The 16602-nt window shown below is 45.2% G+C and overlaps 1 protein-coding gene across 4 annotated transcripts in view; it reads left to right on the forward strand.

Annotated features, from left to right (window-relative positions):
* The window catches only part of FAM120B (family with sequence similarity 120 member B), a 104093-nt gene that overhangs the window by 49679 nt on the left and 37812 nt on the right, over positions 1–16602 (forward strand). The window lies entirely within an intron of this gene.

The following is a 16602-nucleotide window of genomic DNA, read 5'->3' on the forward strand; positions in this document are numbered from 1 at the left end:
GCACCTCACCTAGGAGATCTGCAGCCCCTATGGCTTGTATTCAGACGTGCCATCCAGGAGTGCTTCTTTCCTTAATTTCACAGAACGGTCCAATCACAGCTAAGTTCCGCAGCTCTTCTCTGCGGCTGCACGCTGTTGGATCTGGGCACTGGGTATTCTTTCCTGTTAGAAAATCCCAAGGTCAGGTCAGCTGTGGATGGAAGCTTAAGATTCTGCTTCCAGTGCCATCTGATCGTGATTATTGGTTTATCTGTGGCTGCAGTTTAGTTGCATTCACTTTTTCTTGTTTTTCTGATGGAAAAAAAATAAGTTTCATTTATAAATGACTTTTACCCAAACCTCACAAGTTAGGCCAGGCGTAGTGGCTCACGCCTGTAATCCCAGCACTTTGAGAGGCCAAGGTGGGTGGATCACCTGAGGTCAGGAATTCCAAACCATCCTGGACAACATGGTGAAACCTCATCTCTACTAAAAATACAAAAATTAGCTGGGCATGATGGTGCGCACCTGTAATCCCAGCTACTTGGGAGGCTGAGGTAATAGAATCGCTTGAAACCAGAAGGTGGAGGTTGCAGTGAGCCGAGATTGCACTATTGCACTCTATCCTGAGCAACAAGACTGAAACTCTGTCTCAAAAACAGCAACAAAAAATACCTCACAGTTTTTCTGTGTCTGTGTGATAAGGCTCACTCTGTTGCCCAGGCTGGAAGGCAATGGCTCTGCCACTGTTCACTGCAACCTCTGCCTCATAGGCTCAAATGAACCTCCACCTCAGCCTCCTAAGTAGCTGGGACCAGGCATGTGCCACCCGGGCTAGTTTGTGTGTGTATGTGCATGTGTGTGTGGAGATGACGTCTCATTATGTTGCCCAGGCTGGTCTCAGACTGGCCCTGGGCCCAAGCCATCCTCCCACCTTGGCCTCCCAAAGTGCTAGGATATTAAGTATCAGCCACCATACCTGGCCACAACTTTTATATACTAGGTTTAGCTCATAAACTAATTCTCATGGCACAGCAGTCCAACTAAATGAACAATGCCAGATTTTTTTTATATTAGAAATTTCATAACATCATTATCCAAAAATTGGCTTTTTTTCCTCCTCCATTGAGCAAAAACAGAATTTTAAAATGTTAATTTTAAGTTATCAGTAGGTTCATGTGCATTCTTCATGCTGAACTGCAGCCCTGGCCTCCCTCCTGGACCCTGGTTGTGGCTGCCATTGGCTGTGAGCGTCCGTAGCAGCTGCTGAGCCGTTTCCATTATAGTCTGGGAGCCTTACCTGCTTCCCTCTTCCCTGTCAGTAGAATTAAACAACGGGACAGAAGAATCATAGACAGGAACCCTAGGGTCCTGTTCTCTGGTCCTAGGCCCTGTGGGCAACACAGCGCTGGAGTCTGAATCACACAGATGAGGGAGCTGGGTCTGCCCCTCACCGGCTGTGGGGTCTTGAGCAGGTTCTTAAGGACACACAGCAAGTAACCAAACTTCTCTGTGCCTCAGTTTCCTCTCATTTGTAGAATGAAGAAACCAGGATTTAAATGCAGCAGCATGTGTCCTGTTCTTTGTCTTTGCAGGCATCTAGTGCGTTCGATCTTCATTTTTGCACGGCATGGACTTGCCCACACTTACCACGTCGTAATTGGCAAAGATGAAGTAGAACCAGGCTCTTGACACCTTGTCCAGGGTTCTTGTCATGTTGCTGTTTTCGATGAGAAAGACATTATTAAATAAAGATTAATGGCAGCCACAGCCAGGGCCCAGGAGGGAGGCCAGGGCTGCAGCTCAGCATGAAGAATGTTCGCACATGAACCTACTGATAGTTTAAAATTAACATTTTAAAATTCATTTTTGTTTAATAGACGGGGGATAAAGCCACGTTTTGGATAATGATGCTATGAAATATCTAATACAAAAAAAAATCTGGCATTGTTCATTTAGTAGGACTGCTATGCTATGAGAATTAGTTTATGAACTAAACATGGAGAAAAGCGTTGGCTTTAAAAGCACTCCCGTTAGTATACAGCCATCAACAGAGGCTGCGTCCCCTTAACCATCCACTCAGCAGCATTGCCGTATCCCAACGTAGCAGAGACTTGTTCCATGGTTCTGGTTCATTTCTGTTAAAAATGGGGTGTGCGTTATTATTAGCCATTGGCTCCTTCTGAGAATTGTGACTGGGCAGCTTGTGCTTCCAGTGATCCCTGAGGTCACTTAGGAAAATGTTTCTCACAAACCATGGCACTAAGAACAGAATGTGAGTTTCACTTGTCGCCTCACCAGCCAAGGACTGTCTTGACATCCTAGGTGGGGCAGGGTCACTACTCAGCAGCCCTTCTTGGCTCCCTCCTGTGGAAGGTGGAGATGTGGTTTGGGGAGGGGGTCGGGTCCAGCTGCAGCCTCCCCGTAGCCTCTGACTCTGTTCTGACTGTGAGAACGCGCTGCAGTGTGAGTTAGCTGTGGCTTGTCTCCATAAGGAGCTAATTGAGCCGCAGAGGTGTGTGCCCTGGTGTCACCAGCCACTGTTGGGTAGGTGGCTTTTTTAGCAGTGGTTGGGTCACTGTTGCTCATAGGGAGTTTTAAAACACCCTGTTAGCGTTTTTCTCAACATGACTTTGCTACTCAAATAGCTCAAATATAGCCTTGAAACTATATATATATATATAATGTATTAATTTAAGGGATTGGATTGTACGTGTAAAGGTGCATAGTACATATTTATGTGTACAGGCATTCATTTGCAGACATAGACATGCACTGTATATGAAATCAAGGAATACAGGAACCCTTAACCTGCAATAACTTTATAAGTAAAGAAAGAAGAAAGAAGGAAAGCAATATTCTTCACAGCTTAAGAAACCAAAGCATGACTTTTAAAAGTAATGGACAAAGGATAGTTGTGCACATGACAAGAGGTCAGGCCTGTGAGACAGAAATGATGGGCAGGAGGCTGGTATGTTCTGGATACAAGGTCAGGCCTGTGAGACAGAAATGATGGGCAGGAGGCTGGTATGTTCTGGATACAAGGTTAGGCCTGTGAGACAGAAATGACGAGCAGGAGGCTGGTATGTTCTGGATACAAGGTCAGGCCTGTGAGACAGAAATGACGGGCAGGAGGCTGGTATGTTCTGGATACAAGGTCAGGCCTGTGAGACAGAAATGACGGGCAGGAGGCTGGTATGTTCTGGATACAAGGTCAGGCCTGTGAGACAGAAATGATGGGCAGGAGGCTGGTATGTTCTGGATACAAGGTCAGGCCTGTGAGACAGAAATGACGGGCAGGAGGCTGGTATGTTCTGGATACAAGGTCAGGCCTGTGAGACAGAAATGACGGGCAGGAGGCTGGTATGTTCTGGATACAAGGTCAGGCCTGTGAGACAGAAATGACGGGCAGGAGGCTGGTATGTTCTGGATACAAGGTCAGGCCTGTGAGACAGAAATGACGAGCAGGAGGCTGGTATGTTCTGGATACAAGGTCAGGCCTGTGAGACAGAAATGACGAGCAGGAGGCTGGTATGTTCTGGATACAAGGTCAGGCCTGTGAGACAGAAATGACGAGCAGGAGGCTGGTATGTTCTGGATACAAGGTCAGGCCTGTGAGACAGAAATGACGAGCAGGAGGCTGGTATGTTCTGGATACAAGGTCAGGCCTGTGAGACAGAAATGACGGGCAGGAGGCTGGTATGTTCTGGATACAAGGTCAGGCCTGTGAGACAGAAATGACGGGCAGGAGGCTGGTATGTTCTGGATACAAGGTCAGGCCTGTGAGACAGAAATGACGGGCAGGAGGCTGGTATGTTCTGGATACAAGGTCAGGCCTGTGAGACAGAAATGACGGGCAGGAGGCTGGTATGTTCTGGATACAAGGTCAGGCCTGTGAGACAGAAATGACGGGCAGGAGGCTGGTATGTTCTGGATACAAGGTCAGGCCTGTGAGACAGAAATGACGGGCAGGAGGCTGGTATGTTCTGGATACAAGGTCAGGCCTGTGAGACAGAAATGATGGGCAGGAGGCTGGTATGTTCTGGATACAAGGTCAGGCCTGTGAGACAGAAATGACGGGCAGGAGGCTGGTATGTTCTGGATACAAGGTCAGGCCTGTGAGACAGAAATGACGGGCAGGAGGCTGGTATGTTCTGGATACAAGGTCAGCCTGTGAGACAGAAATGACGAGCAGGAGGCTGGTATGTTCTGGATACAAGGTCAGGCCTGTGAGACAGAAATGACGAGCAGGAGGCTGGTATGTTCTGGATACAAGGTCAGGCCTGTGAGACAGAAATGACGAGCAGGAGGCTGGTATGTTCTGGATACAAGGTCAGGCCTGTGAGACAGAAATGACGGGCAGGAGGCTGCTACGTTCTGGATACAAGGTCAGGCCTGTGAGACAGAAATGACGGGCAGGAGGCTGGTATGTTCTGGACACAAGGTCAGGCCTGTGAGACAGAAATGACGGGCAGGAGGCTGGTATGTTCTGGACACAAGGTCAGGCCTGTGAGACAGAAATGACGGGCAGGAGGCTGGTATGTTCTGGATACAAGGTCAGGCCTGTGAGACAGAAATGACGGGCAGGAGGCTGGTATGTTCTGGATACAAGGTCAGGCCTGTGAGACAGAAATGACGGGCAGGAGGCTGGTATGTTCTGGATACAAGGTCAGGCCTGTGAGACAGAAATGACGGGCAGGAGGCTGGTATGTTCTGGATACAAGGTCAGGCCTGTGAGACAGAAATGACGGGCAGGAGGCTGGTATGTTCTGGATACAAGGTCAGGCCTGTGAGACAGAAATGACGGGCAGGAGGCTGGTATGTTCTGGATACAAGGTCAGGCCTGTGAGACAGAAATGACGGGCAGGAGGCTGGTATGTTCTGGATACAAGGTCAGGCCTGTGAGACAGAAATGATGGGCAGGAGACTGGTATGTTCTGGATACAAGGTCAGGCCTGTGAGACAGAAATGACGGGCAGGAGGCTGGTATGTTCTGGATACAAGGTCAGGCCTGTGAGACAGAAATGATGGGCAGGAGGCTGGTATGTTCTGGATACAAGGTCAGGCCTGTGAGACAGAAATGACGGGCAGGAGGCTGGTATGTTCTGGATACAAGGTCAGGCCTGTGAGACAGAAATGACGGGCAGGAGGCTGGTATGTTCTGGATACAAGGTCAGGCCTGTGAGACAGAAATGATGGGCAGGAGGCTGGTATGTTCTGGATACAAGGTCAGGCCTGTGAGACAGAAATGACGGGCAGGAGGCTGGTACGTTCTGGATACAAGGTCAGGCCTGTGAGACAGAAATGACGGGCAGGAGGCTGGTATGTTCTGGATACAAGGTCTGGCCTGTGAGACAGAAATGACGGGCAGGAGGCTGGTATGTTCTGGATACAAGGTCAGGCCTGTGAGACAGAAATGACGGGCAGGAGGCTGGTATGTTCTGGATACAAGGTCAGGCCTGTGAGACAGAAATGACGGGCAGGAGGCTGGTATGTTCTGGATACAAGGTCAGGCCTGTGAGACAGAAATGATGGGCAGGAGGCTGGTATGTTCTGGATACAAGGTCAGGCCTGTGAGACAGAAATGACGGGCAGGAGGCTGGTATGTTCTGGATACAAGGTCAGGCCTGTGAGACAGAAATGACGGGCAGGAGGCTGGTATGTTCTGGATACAAGGTCAGGCCTGTGAGACAGAAATGACGGGCAGGAGGCTGGTATGTTCTGGATACAAGGTCAGGCCTGTGAGACAGAAATGATGGGCAGGAGGCTGGTATGTTCTGGATACAAGGTCAGGCCTGTGAGACAGAAATGACGGGCAGGAGGCTGGTACGTTCTGGATACAAGGTCAGGCCTGTGAGACAGAAATGACGGGCAGGAGGCTGGTATGTTCTGGATACAAGGTCTGGCCTGTGAGACAGAAATGACGAGCAGGAGGCTGGTATGTTCTGGATAGAAGGTCTGGCCTGTGAGACAGAAATGACGAGCAGGAGGCTGGTACGTTCTGGATACAAGGTCAGGCCTGTGAGACAGAAATGATGAGCAAGAGGCTGGTATGTTCTGGATACAAGGTCAGGCCTGTGAGACAGAAATGATGGGCAGGAGGCTAGTATGTTCTGGATACAAGGTCAGGCCTGTGAGACAGAAATGATGGCCGTTGTTTTTGCTTTGCAGTCATCTCTCTGAGTTATGTGTTTTCCAGTTTTCCTGTTCATGTCTGTAACTTTCAGTGTGAGCTTTTAGTATGTGGTTGTAGAGAACATGCCTGCTCAATTGAACATTGAATAGGACATGTGATCCTTCATATATAGTTTGTACAACCCGTGTGAACATACATACATGTATAGACAGATATAGGTGGGATTTAAGTAAGAATCTCTCTTTTTTTATTTTCTGAGGCAGAACCTTGCTCTGTTGCCCAGGCTGGAGAGTGGTGACACGATCTTGGCTCACTGCAACCTCCACCTCCTGGGTTCAAGTGATTGTCCTGCCTCAGCCTCCTGAGTAGTTGGAATTACAGGGAGACACCACCACACCCAGCTAATGTTTGTATTTTTAGTAGAGATGGGGTTTCACCATCTTGGCCAGGCTGGTCTCAAACTCCTCACCTCAAGTGATCTACTCACCTCAGCCTCCCAAAGTGCTAGGATTATAGGCATGAGCCACTGCATCTGGCCAGAATCGCTTTATAGTAAGGAAGTAAATTAAGCAATAGACTGAATTATATAATGGACAAGTAAATTGTGAGGTTTCCCTCTTTAAAACAAATGTAAGGAGGAAGGTAGAGACAGGGCAGAAGATGACATAAACTCTGGCGCCTTCCGCACCCTGTTTATTGATGTCGCAGGAGGAATGTTTCTGTGGACGCTGAAGGTTATGGATCACTCTCCTGTTACTGTCCAACTGGTGCCCTTGGGGGCCTGCAGTCCACAATCCTGGTTCAGGCTTCTGTCTGCAGTCAGTGGGCATCTAGGAATGTGAAAAGAGGTAGAATTACCTACCTGCCTCTCCCCTAGTGTTCTGTAAGAATCTGATACATGCCAAGATCGTTTTGTAAAGTCCTCTGTAGATCACAAGATGCTCTGCTTGTCTTTATTCTATCACTGAGCAGAGTGGAGTGTATACTAGGTGTACTCCCGTGGGGCCGGGCCCTGTGTGTGCACCCACGTAGTGTGCTTTCAAAAGTCATTTTGCTCTCATCCCAGGGTGCAATAATGATTTGTTTTCTTGGCGGTTTTTTTGTGTTTGTTTTATCTTGTTTTGAGACAAGGTCTGGCTCTGTTGCCCGGGCTGGAGTACAGTGGCTCACTGCAATCTCCACCTCCCAGGTGCAAGCCATCCTCCCACCTCAGCCTTCCTATTAGTTGGCACTACAGGCATGCATCACCATGCCTGGCTAATTTTTGTTTTTTTTTGTTTTTTTTTTTTGAAAGATGGGGTCTTGCTGTGTTGCCCAGGCTGGTCTCAAACTCCTGAACTCAAGCAGTTCTCCCGCCTCAGCCTCCCAAAGTGCTGGAATTTCAGGCAGGAACCACCACCCCAGCAATGATGATTTTGTAAATGAGCTCTTGCTCTCTTTTTGGAGAAAAAGCAGAGAAATTCCTCTACCTTTTTTTGCCCCATCAGTTTATCTTTGCCATGTCGGGGCTCTGAAACCCACAAAACCATCACCCCTCCTCCTGCAGGTTTTGTCTCCAACCTGGTCTCCAGGTGGAGACTCTGACTGTTGGGAAATTCTGGCTTCATCTCCTACACTCTGAGAGCTCCATGAGCTGGTGCCTCAACCACCTTTCCTGCTGCCTCACAGCTGCTCATTGGGAAGTTCTTGGTCATATTTTGGTTGGGAAATTAGAAGATGTGAGCTGATGAAAGAGAAAATTTTACTATAAAATTCAAGCCATTCCACATTAGAAAGTGGTCTGTGGTAGCATTGTATTCAATTCTGCAGGATGTGTTAAGATTCCCCTGCATGTGGCTGCTGTGTGCCCACTGCTGTCCCTTGTGTGTACAGCGAGTGCAGCAAGTCACATCTGTGTCAGCAGCATCGTGCCTGCCTTCCACAGCACAGCTTGGCCTGGGGCATGCTGGGGTACTCAGAAAACGGCAAGCTGTGTGTGCTGTGTTTGTTAACATCCGGCGTGATGACTGTTATCTATGCCAGTATCCGCTTTTAGTTAAAATACAGGCCCCAGGCAAGGGCCTGAAGCCCCAGTTTTTACTTTATTTTGATTACAGGATCATAACAGTAAAGTAATTCTGGGTCTCTGTTTTCTTGGTAATCACTGGGCTGTGATAGTGTGTGCACCAGCTAAACGTGGCGTTCCCACAGTGAGATTGTATCAAGAAAGCGCTTATTAAACGTAATGTTTTGTTTTGTTTGTTTTGTTTAGACAGAGTCTTACCCTGTCACCCAGGCTAAGAGTACAGTGGCCCGAACTCAGCTCAGTGCAACCTCAGCTTCTGATTCTCATGCCTCAGCCTCCTGAGTAGCTGGGATTACAGGCACGCACCACCACGCCCAGCTAATTTTTGTATTTTTAATAGAGATGGGGTTTTACCATTGTTGGCCAGGCTGGTCTGGAACTCCTGACCTTCAGTGATCAGACCACATTGGCCTCCCAAAGTGCTGAGATTATAGATGTGAGCGACCGTGCCCAGCTAAAACATAATTTTTTAAAAATGTGTTTTGCTGGGTCTCTATGATGTGAGTTAAAACATCTACCTTTTAATTTTAACTTCATGATTTTAATAGTCTGTAAATCTTCATAAACTCCTTGTGCTGCGTGTACATTTTAAACTTTTGTACTTTAATAATTGAAGTTGTAAAGATTCCAGGAATAATGTGGAAGATCACTTAAATGAGTCAACTGGACCATTCACTACATATTTACAGCGCCCTCTTAGCCCTGGGACTCCTGCCCCCACAGCTGCCTGGGGAGTTTATGGCTTGAATCACCCCTCCAGCTCTCCATCTTCTCTTCCTCCTCTCTCGCTTTAACTTCATTATTTTCACTGGCCCTGGCCCCTTGCTGAAAACCTCAGGTGTCTCCCAATTGGGGGGAAAAATTCTCTTACAGCAAGGTTTCCATTCCCTGTTTCCCTTCTGCAGTCCTCAGAGGCTGGCTCCAGGATGTGGCCGCATGCTGGTGATTTGTGCTCCATGTCCTCTTGTTCAGTCACTGAGAGACGCCTGCCCCTTCCATTGCGTGAAGTCACTGAAGCAAAGGCTGAAAAATGCCCGACTTCCACGTGCAGGGGCTCTGAGTCTCCTCCACCTTCTCCGGCCTCTCTCCTCCTTTGAGTCTGCGGCGTCCCTTTTATTGATCTTTGTCCAACAGCACCTTTCACACTGTGGGTCTTGTGAATCCACATGCCGAGTCACTACTCCAGAGAGTCCTGGCCAGGGTGGTCTCATCTGTGTTCTGAGAGGGACTCGTGGATGAGAAGCCAGAGTGTCCCACGTAGGGTTTTCGGTTTCCCTCCTGTCCTAGACTAAGCCTCCTTTGAGGAAAGGGGCAGTGTTCTTGCTCCACTTTATTTTCCAGTACCCAGCGTCCTGCCAACATTGATTAACTTGATTAAATTGATACCTGCAATTTAAAATATACATGAGCATTTGCTGAGACAGGTAGAGTCTGTCTGATTTAGCAAAGTGTTTGTGCAAATACAAAGCAGGTGTCTAGGCAAAGCCCCATCTTTGCAGAGCTCCCTCTGACACCTCTCTCTGGGGTTCCCTATGATTCTGGTTTCAAGAGCTGATGGGCAACTTAGGACAGGGATGCCTGGGGGCCCTTCAGAGGCTGGTCCTGCTGAAACACAGATGCTGGCATGCCTTTCCTTCCTCCCCACAATCATCCCCTTCAGATAACTGATGACGTTTTCATTTCTCACCGCTCTGTTACCTGGAAATGCTATGAGCTTATAGATTGCAATGGTGAGACCTACAGTTGATAATGCTAAAAGCCCTTTTGTACATGTGCATATAGATGACCCTGGAATGATTTTCCAATGCACTTGATTTCCTCCTCGGTTGAAAAGCAAAGCTAGGGCTCTGGAGTTGACAACATCAGAGTGAGGGGAGGAGAGGATGGGGCAGAGTACAGAAGAGGAAGGAGGAGAGGGTGTGGTGTACCTGGGCAGGTGCTCCTGCTGTAACCCCCATCAGGCTGAGCACCAGGCCATCTCCTGTCTCCTGTCTCCTGCGGCTCCCTCCTGGCACCTTACCCATGTTGAATTGAATATGTATTTGTGTGTGTAAAGCTGGTCAGACTTTTTATGGAGAAGCTATAAAACTCACCAGTAGACATGGAAAATAAAATAATTCTATGCCATTGAATCTCCAAATGATATTTTTATCTTGCTGCAAATTAAAGTTAATGAAACTTTAAATGATACTCTCACTTTCTCAAAAGCTTCAACCAGGGGTTATCAAACTACCACCCACAGGCCACATCCCACCAGCAGCGTGTAGTGGGGCCTGTGAGCTAAGAATGGTGTTTATGTTTCTAAATATTCCATGATGTGAAAATTACATGAAATGTAAATTTCTGTGTCCAAAATGGTTTTCTTGGCACATAGCCAGGCTCAGTCATTTACAGCTGCCTTTGCACTGCAGTAGCAGAGTTGAGTGACTGTGAGAGACACCATATGGCCCACAAAGCCAAAAGTGTTTCCATCCAGCTCTTTCCGGAAGAGCGTGCCCCCTCAGCTGGAGCCAGCAGGTCAGTCTGTGGGGACAGATCGCAGGACAGGGATCCCCATGCCTTTGTCTCCATGGCTGTCCTGCAGCCAGGTCTGCACACACAGTGACAGTAATAATCCCATGCATGAATGTAGCAGGTTGTAAAGAAATGACAGGGCTTCGGTAGTTTTCATGTCATTCCTTTGAGTTAATGGAGTCCTATCGTATTGTTAGAAAAATAAAGATATAAAGAATGACGTGTTTTGGCATGAAGTGAGGATGTAAAGTCCCTGGCTCTTGGCTCCACCTTCACCTAATTCTCCTACAGAGACCCTTGCCATGATACAGCCTGGATTTGACAGTCTGTAGGGGTCTCGGTGTGGCTGACACATGGATCTCCTGTCACCTGTTAGGATGCCTTACAAGCATCAGGTGCTTTTTTAAGATTAAGTAATGTTTTCAGTTGACACATAATAATTGTGCATATTTACGGGGTACAGTATGATGTTTCAATACGCATATATGTTGTGTGATTTAATATTGAAGTGGCATGTTGCCTATTGGTTCAGAGCAACAGTGGTACCTTAGAGACAGTTCAGTCAAGCACTTTGTCTTCTAGACCAGGATTTTAGGCTCAGATAAGTGGAAGAGTTTGTCGCAGGTCAAGGTACTAGTGCGTGTCCGGGCTGATCAGGAAGCCAGAGTCCCGAGTTCCACCAGGTACTCCCATTGCTCCTGTCTTCTCACTAGGCAGTAAGATGCCTCTAAAGTGATAAGCAGGTATGCCATGTGTCAGAAGCAGATTTGGAAACCTTCCCATAAAACATCTTTACTTGGTGCTGCTCTCGGTGAATTCTTACTTTCCAAATCAAACACTTTCTGTAGACAGAATCAAAATGCTTTGAAGACATAATGAGATCAAGACCTTAAAATGGTGCTTTACTGATTAAATCCCTAAGACAACCACAAAAACAAAGAATTGTGTAATGTGTTTTCCAGGAGATATTTATAAAAATGCTTTTACTTCCCTACACAAGTTCACAGAAGAAATACAATTTTTAAAGAAGGAAAAATGCTTTCATTATTAGGCACTCAATAAAAATTTAATGAATGAGTGAATAGCATTTTATTAGTCAGTTTGAGCTGCCATAACAAAATACCACAGGCTAGGTGGCCCAAAACCACAAACATTCCTTCCTCAGTGTTTTGGAAACTTGATGTTCAAAATTGAGGTGCCAGCAGCTCTGCTGTGTGGGGAGGGCTCCCTCCTGGTTTGCAAACAGCCCGTTTCTCGCTGTGTCCTCACAGAGAAGAGAGCAGGCTCACTCCTGTCTCATGAGAGGATGCATCCCCTTCCTTAGGGCCCCTCCCTCATGATCCAATCAGCTCTGATAGGCCCCACTACAGATACCATCCCACTGGTGATTTACCTTTCAGCTTAAGAAATTTTGGAAAAACATATTTGTCCATAGCAGTAGAAATAGGAATTTTTTGAATGTTTCACTGGACTTTTCAAAGTGAAATGTAAACTTTGGTGCCCCAGCCACCTCAGGGTTCATCACCCTTCCTCTGGGGGGTAAGGCAAAGGACCCCATTTCTTTCTTTCTTTTTTTTTTTTAATAAGATAGAACTCAACTGGCCATTTTATAAAATTCTTTTTTTTCTCCATAAAATTTTTTTTATTGCATTTTAAGTTTTGGGGTACATGTGAAGAACATGCAAGATTGTTGCATAGGTACACACATGGCAGTGTGATTTGCTGCCTTCCTTCCCATCACCTATATCTGGCATTTCTCCCCATGCTATCTCGCCCCAACTCCCTACCCCCTGCTGTCCCTCCCCTATTTCCCCCAACAGACCCCAGTGTATGATGCTCCCCTCCCTGTGTCCATGTGTTCTCATTGTCCAACACCCACCTATGAGTGAGAACATGTGGTGTTTGATTTTCTGTTCTTGTGTCAGTTTGCTGAGAATGATGGTTTCCAGGTTCATCCATGTCCCTACAAAGGACACAAACTCATCGTGTTTTATGGCTGCATAGTATTCCATGGTGTATATGTGCCACATTTTCCCTGCCCAGTCTGTCATCGATGGGCATTTGGGTTGGTCCCAGGTCTTTGCTATTGTAAACTGTGCTGCAATGAACATTCGTGTGCATGTGTCCTTATAGTAGAACGATTTATAATCCTTTGGATATATGCCCGGTAATGGGATTGCTGGGCCAAATGGAATTTCTATTTCTGGATCCTTGAGGAATTGCCACACTGTCTTCCACAATGGTTGAACTAATTTACACTCCCACCAACAGTGTAAAAGTGTTCCTATTTCTCCACATCCTCTCCAGCATCTGTTGTCTCCAGATTTTTTAATGATCGCCATTCTAACTGGCGTGAGATGGTATGTCAGTGTAGTTTTGATTTGCATTTCTCTAATGACCAGTGATGATGAGCATTTTTTCATATGTTTGTTGACCTCATGTATGTGTTCTTTTGTAAAGTGTCTGTTCATATCCTTTGCCCATTTTTGAGTGGACTTGTTTTTTTCTTGTAAATCTGTTTTAGTTCTTTGTAAATTCTGGATATCAGCCCTTTGTCAGATGGGTAGATTGCAAAAATTTTTTCCCATTCTGTTGGTTGCCGATTCACTCTAATAACTGTTTTTTTGCCGTGCAGAAGTTGTAGAGTTTGATTAGGTCCCATTTGTCTATTTTGGCTTTTGTTGCCAATGCTTTTGGTGTTTTGGTCATGAATTCCTTGCCTATGCCTATGTCCTGAATGGTTTTGCCTAGATTTTCTTCTACGGTTTTTGTGGTGTTAGGTCTTATGTGTAAGTCTTTAATCCATCTGGAGTTAATTTTAGTGTAAGGTGTCAGGAAGGTGTCCAGTTTCTGCTTTCTGCACGTGGCTAGCCAGTTTTCCCAACACCATTTATTAAACAGGGAATCCTTTCCCCATTGCTTGTTTTTTTCAGGTTTGTCAAAGATCAGATGGTTGTAGATGTGTTGTGTTGCCTCTGAGGCCTCTCTTCTGTTCCATTGGTCTATATCTCTGTGTTGGTACCAGTACCATGCTGTTTTGATTACTGTAGCCATGTAGTATAGTTTTAAGTCTGGTACTGTGATGCCTCCCGCTTTGTTCTTTTTGCTTAGAATTGACTTGGCTATGCGGGCTCTCTTTTGGTTCCATATGATGTTTAAGGTGGTTTTTTCCAGTTCTGTGAAGAAGGTTATTGGTAGCTTGATGGGGATAGTGTTGAATCTGTAAATTACTTTGGGCACTGTGGCCATTTTCACGATATTGATTCTTCCTAACCATGAATATGGAATGTTTCTCCATCTGTTTGTGTCCTCTCTTATTTTGTTGAGCAGTGGTTTGTAGTTCTCCTTGAAGAGATCCTTTACATCCTTTGTTAGTTGTATTCCTAGGTATTTTATTCTGTTTGTAGCAATTGTGAATGGCAGTTTATTCTTGATTTGGCTCTAAGTCTGTTATTGGTGTATAGGAATGCTTGTGATTTTTGCAAATTGATTTTGTATCCTGACACTTTGCTGAAGTTGCTTATCAGTTAAGGAGATTTTGGGCAGAGACGATGGGGTCTTCTAGATATACAATCATGTCGTCTGCAAATAGAGACAATTTGACTTCCTCCTTTCCTATTTGAATACCCTTTATTTCTTTTTCTTGCCTGATTGCTCTGGCTAGAACTTCCAGTACTATATTGAATAGGAGTGGTGAGACAGGGCATCCTTGTCTAGTGCCAGATTTCAAAGGGCATGCTTCCTGTTTTTGCCCATTCAGTATGATATTGGCTGTGGGTTTGTTGTAAATAGCTTTTATTATTTTGAGATGCGTTCCATCAATACCTAGTTTATTGAGAGTTTTTAGCATAAAGGGCTGTTGAATTTTGTCAAAGGCCTTCTCTGCATCTATTGAGATGATCATGTGTTTTTTGTCTTTGGTTCTGTTTATGTGGTGAATTACGTTTATAGACTTGCATATGTTGAAGCAGCCTTGCATCCCCGGGATGAATCCTGCTTGATCATGGTGGATAAGCTTTTTGATGTCCTGTTGTAATTGGTTTGCCAGTATTTTACTGAATATTTTTGCATCTATGTTCATCATGGATATCGGCCTGAAGTTTTCTTTTCTTGCTGTCTCTGCCGGGTTTTGGTATCAGGATGATGTCGATCTCATAAAATGATTTGGAAAGGAGTCCGTCTTTTTGGATTATTTGGAATAGTTTCAGAAGGAATGGTACCAGCTCCTCTTTGTATGTCTGATAGAATTCAGCTGTGAATCCATCTGGACCTGGGCTTTTTTTGGGTGGTAGACTCTTAATCGCTGCCTCAACTTCAGACCTTGTTTTTGGTCTATTCAGGGTTTTGACTTCTTCCTGGTTTAGGCTTGGGAGGATACAAGTGTCCAGAAATTTATCCATTTCTTCTAGGTTTACTATTTTGTGTGCATAGAGTTGTTTGTAATAATCTCTGATGATGGTTTATATTTCTGTGGAATCAGTGCTGATATCCCCTTTATCGTTTTTTATTGCATCTATTTGATTCTTCTCTCTTTTCCTTTTTATTAACCTGGCTAGTGGTCTGTCTATTTTGTTGATCTTTTCGAAAAACCAGCTCCTGGATTCACTGATTTTTTTGAAGGGTTTTCTGTGTCTCTGTGTCCTTCATTTCTGCTCTGATCTTAGTTACTATTTCTTGTCTTCTGCTAGGTTTTGAGTTTTTTTGATCTTGTTCCCTCTAGCTCTTTCAATTTTGATGATAGCGTGTTGATTGTAGATCTCTCCTTGCTTCTCCTGTGGGCATTTATTGCTATGTATTTTCCTCTAGACACTGCTTTAAATGTGTCCCACAGATTCTGGTATGTTGTGTCTTCGTTCTCTTTGGTTTCGAAGAACATCTTTATTTCTGCCTTCATTTCATTGTTTATCCAGTCAACATTCAAGAGCCAGTTGTTCAGTTTCCATGAAGCTGTGCGGTTCTGAGTTAGTTTCTGAATTCTGAGTTCTAACTTGATAGCACTGTGGTCTGAGAGACTGTTTGTTACGATTTCCGTTCTTCCGCATTTGCTGAGGAGTGATTTATTTCCAATTATGTGGTCAATTTTAGAGTAGGTGTGATGTGGTGCTGGGAAGAATGTATATTCTGTGGATTTGGGGTGGAGAGTTCTGTAAATGTCTATTAGGTTTGCTTGGTCCAGGTCTGAGATCAAGTCCTGGATATCCTTGTTAATTTTCTGTCTCATTGATCTGTCTAATATTAACAATGGGGTGTTAAATTCTCCCGCAGTTATTGTGTGGGAGTCTAAGTCTCTTTGTAAGTCATTAAGAACTTGCCTTATGTATCTGGGTGCTCCTGTATTGGGTGCGTATAGATTTAGGATCATTAGCTCTTCTTGTTGCATTGATCCTTTTACCGTTATGTAATGTCCTTCTTTGTCTCTTTTGATCTTTGTTGGTTTAAAGTCTATTTTATCAGAGATGAGAATTGCAACTCCTGCTTTTTTTTGCTCTCCATTTGCTTGGTAAATCTTTCTCCATCCCTTTATTTTGAGCCTTTGCGTATCCTTGCATGTGAGATGGGTTTCCTGGATACAGCACACTGATGGGTTTTGGCTTTTTATCCAATTTGCCAGTCTGTGTCTTTTGATTGGGGCATTTAGCCCATTTACATTTAGGGTTAATATTGTTATGTGTGAATTTGATCCTGTCATTTTGATGCTAGCTGGCTGTTTTGCCTATTAGTAGATATAGTTTCTTCATTGTGTTGATGCTTTTTACCATTTGGTATGTTTTTGGAGTGGCTGGTACTGGTCGTTCCTATCTATGTTTAGTGCCTCTTTCAGGAGCTCTAGTAAAGCCGGTCTGGTGTTGATGAAATCTCTGAGTACTTGCTTGTTCGCAAAGGATTTTATTTCTCCTTCACTTATGAA

Source organism: Aotus nancymaae, unplaced genomic scaffold (assembly GCF_030222135.1).
Source record: "Aotus nancymaae isolate 86718 unplaced genomic scaffold, 86718_ANA_hifiasm-v0.15.2.pri h1tg000034l, whole genome shotgun sequence".
Lineage (NCBI taxonomy): Eukaryota > Metazoa > Chordata > Mammalia > Primates > Aotidae > Aotus > Aotus nancymaae.